This window comes from Liolophura sinensis, chromosome 7 (assembly GCF_032854445.1).
Source record: "Liolophura sinensis isolate JHLJ2023 chromosome 7, CUHK_Ljap_v2, whole genome shotgun sequence".
In the NCBI taxonomy this organism is placed as follows: Eukaryota; Metazoa; Mollusca; class Polyplacophora; order Chitonida; family Chitonidae; genus Liolophura; species Liolophura sinensis.
This window is the reverse complement of record NC_088301.1, coordinates 8,372,374-8,376,932: the sequence shown is the minus strand read 5'-3', so window position 1 is coordinate 8,376,932 and position 4,559 is coordinate 8,372,374.

The window sequence follows — 4,559 nt, the reverse complement described above, 5'->3', positions numbered from 1 at the left end:
CAAGGCCCATTATTATAGTGGTTGATAGAAAAAGTATAGTATTATACAATTATTGCATGTTTCAGAGTCGAACATCGTGATTTATCGGCTTGAGACAGGAGGCATTATACCGGATAACCCATCACTCCAGACTTTATTTACGTTTCCATACGTGAATGGGTCGGGGTAGGGAAGTAGGGACTGTCAACACAGCGACTCTCAAAATAGACGGCCGATGTGACGTAATACAACACAAAGGGAAGATTACCTAAGACGCGACCAAAAATAAATGTGATGTTTAACGTTTAGCGCGCTACATTGCATTTGTTTCCTTAATGACGTCACAGTGCGCAACATCATGAGATGCTGATCCCCACATGACATTACATTATCCTATGGGGGAACGTTATAATCATCATTACCATCAACGTCATCAATAGCATACTTGTCACCATTGTCATCTTAGCATCTTTGTCATCATTAGCTTCATCATACGACACGAAACAGCCCGAGACTGCCTTACTTAGCCTTGGCGGATAAGAATCCATCCATTTACACTGCGGCATAACGGAGTTGGAGGATGTTGGAGCTATACTGCTTAGGGATCTTCTATCAGTCATGCCGACTTCAGGATCAGTCAGGCCGACTTCAGGATCAGTCGGGCCGACATCAGGATCAGTCGGGCCGACATCAGGATCATTCATGCCGACTTCAGGATGAGTCGGGCCGACATCAGGATCAGTCATGCCGACTTCAGGAACAGTCGGACTGACATCAGGATCAGTCGGGTCGACATAAGGATCATTCATGCCGACTTCAGGATCAGTCAGGCCGACATAATGATCAGTCGGGCCGACATCAGGATCAGTCATGCCGACTTCAGGAACAGTCGGACTGACATCAGGATCAGTCGGGTCGACATAAGGATCAGTCGGATTGACATCAAGATCAGTCATGCCGACTTCAGGATCAGTCATTCCGACTTCAGGATCAGGCCGATACCTATAGCTGCCCAGGTTTATCCCAGGCTAATACTATGTATTTTTTAGATTTATTTTTTATTTGATTGGTGTGTTGCGTCGTACTGAAGAATGTGTTATTATACGCCAGCATTAGGAAGAGAGAGAACCGGTAAGTTTCGGAAGGAAACTCAAGTGTCATTATTTGTAGCATTTTAAATATATAGTTTGCTAAAACAGGTTAACCAGGAAAACCTGAACGTGACTTGCTAAATTTTCTTTTGAAATGACAACAAAGCTTAAAAAAGCTCTCATGCTCTACCCTACCGTCTCATTTACCCGTCCTTGACCTCTCTAGCTCTTCTCAGACTTCTGATTTCGGTAATCTGAAGGCCTGATCTTATCTGAGAGACTAATCGGCCTTCTGGTCACAGTACAGGGCCAAAAGCAGGCAGCGCTGCACACAAAAGCATATACTGCCAGAACACTAATTACAGCTATATCAAGTAAGCGACCAACACTTTGTAAAAGGTAAACAGATCAGGTAAATTGTATGTGGTTTTACTGTACCGGTAATTCCTTTTTCCAATCGCGAACAAACAAAAGCTGTTTTACGCTTCACAACTCCATCCCTCCCCACCTCCCATCCCAACTACTTCCCCTATCTCACTGGACTAACATTTAGAACTATGTACTTGGCGTGTGGTTAAATTGAATTTTTTTACATTATTGCTATAGTATTGCTTTCAGCAGTAATTACGTATTGGCACTACAGACGTAATGTAGATAGGAAACATGTCAAGCAGAAAAATGAATCTTTTGTCATTCAACACCAATTTATGGTCCATTCCTTTGGTGTCTAAACCCATCTTGAATGATTATATTGGGAGAATAATTTTTCAAGACACTGCTGCTACAAGAATCTATCTCAGTTAAAAATACTCATAATATAAAGGGAATAATTGGGGAGTCCCCTTCAAAATCTGACTTGGTTCCACTAGCTAAGCCATCACGCATGTGAAATCTAACCCTGGTTAAAGGAAGTAGGTTACCTTTCACGATCGAGTTCAACAAGTTCATTAGCGGTGTTTTGTCGTATGTCAAGTCTTTTGTATGGTGTGCTAACAGAGATTCTTACAACTATACTTCCCCTTCTCACGCAGCCTTCCTCTCCGGCCGTACGTGGGAAGGCCTGCAAGCAGCATGCTGATGGTCGTGCGTTTACACCAGGCTCTGCAAGGTTTCCTCTCACCACAATGCTGGCCGCCGTTGTATTGTCGTTTTTTTGAAAGAAATTTTTTTTTCTTAACCCCCAATTTTTGAAGTCAAAAGACTTTAATAGTGGTCCCCGACATAATTCGTAGTTATGCGCTTTATGGGTGAAGAAAAACCGGAAGACACGGAGAATAATCTTCTGACTTAAAGCCGCAGACTAGTTAGTGCGATCTGATTTCTAGTCTATGGCCTCATTCATCTGCGTTGTTCATGAATGCCTCAATATCAACCTGTTATAGGCCTACTGGACAAAATGCCTGACTGTGAGGAACTAGCAACAAGGGAATGACATGGTCAGTAATGAACAGATCCATCCGTTGTTGTATGACATGTTGTCATTCTTAATAAGTGCTAATGTGTCAAAGAGAAAGATGTCACGACCAGGACATTCAAGATGGTCGAAAAACTGGATCACGTAGTTGACTTAAATTAATCGTGAGTGCCTTGTCGCTGACCTGTGTAAATATGAACCTTATTGGTAACTGAATGGTGGTATGGGTATTTCTTTTATTTATTTGACTGATGTTTTAGGCCGTACTCATGAATATTTCATTTATACGACGGCGGCCAGTATTATAGTAGGAGGAAACCCACTAACATCCGTAGGTTGCTGCCAAATCTTCCTACGTACATGTGACGGATAAGGTGCTTATAAGATCACATGGACAGACATGGACATTTGAAAGGCATTTCCAAGTCTCTTTATCACTTTCGTGGCGGGGGACATAAAGAGAATGTCGTGAGCATATACAAATGGTATGAATGATACTATGGATTAACGCTATATAAGTCGGTAATATTTCAGCGATATCGTGTGTGGCCACATGCACAAATGAAGCAGAAACGACAGCAACAATAGTATGTAGAGTACACGTATATAAAACCCCCAGGACCAAAGAAATACAAAAGCATTCAACACCACAGTACTGTTTACAGTTGCTTAAGGATGATAAACATATCTGTGTAGTGTCAACACTCCGACATGGTTCATTAAACACGGTGTAATTGTAGTATTCTCTTTTGTGTTTCATTGCTATGTGAACAATGCGTACAGGTCGGACAAAAATGTATATAAACATATTTTGTCTTTGACAAAATGTAAAATGATACACTTTTATTTGTTTCAGGCAACATGGCGTTTCCTTAATAAGAAAGTGGTGTATAGAATCTATCAGAAACCTGTTCGAATCAATGGACAATTTACAGCTCACGTGTCAGACCTAAAACAAATCATGCGACGAAAATTTAGCAAGATTAGTGTACTGTCCGTTTGTGACTTAATCTTTGCCTAATTTGCATCCGTAATTGTTTCGTACTCGACACTACATTTCCTTTGGTTCTTGGCAGTGTACCCGGTCAGTATTTAGTCGATCAAATCACCGGCTGTGGAGGAAATGAAGGGCCTTTGAGCAATGGTGCGTGCATATTACAACGTCTGGAAAGTTCGACAATAAGGTCAGTGGTTTAGCTCGTACTCCCCTGTTCCCTTCTCCAGTAATACTGACTACCACCATATTTAAGAGAAACACCTTTGGATGTGACGTCACACAACAGATCAATCAGTCAATATGTACGTGTTGCTATAGATTTACTCGTTAAAGTTGACATATATCATAAAATTCAAAATAAATTTGTATGAAATGATTTCAGTCATTGGATAAAAAATTCGCTCTACCCTACCTACATTCATTGCAACTCGGAACTAGACTGCGGTCACTGATTTCCGAGGGTGTACGAGGGACGTCAGCATGTACTCCTGACTCATTTTTATGAGGCTTGCCATATGTCATTGAAAAATCTTCCTTTTCAACTAAATAACAAATCAGCAGATTTTAGATAATTAGAGAACAATTATAAAGTCTATGTTCCTAATCCTTAACTCTCAAATACATGTATTGGTTTTGTTATTGCATTTTTTTTCTTTAATATTCTTTTTTATTATTTTAAGCTGTACTCAATAATGTTTTGACAGCTGCGATCAGGTTAAACAGTGGCCTTCATACTTATAGCTCTCATCTTATACCCTTGCGCATGCACATGGACATACAGGCCGAAAAAACGACATTCGTATACTAGGTCTAAAACACACACACACACACACACACACACACACACACACACACACACACACACACAAAACCAATTAATTTCTGCAATTCAATAACCGCAGTCTACATCGCCAATATCTTTTCCTTTATATTTATAGACATCACACTCGGTTTAAACATCCCCCAACCCATCTGATTACGTGACCTGCAAAACTTTCCAGTCATGCAGGATGCAGGATATTTACCCTTTGGAGAAGCTGAACACAGGTTTCACACTATTCTACAGTCAGTTAGACTA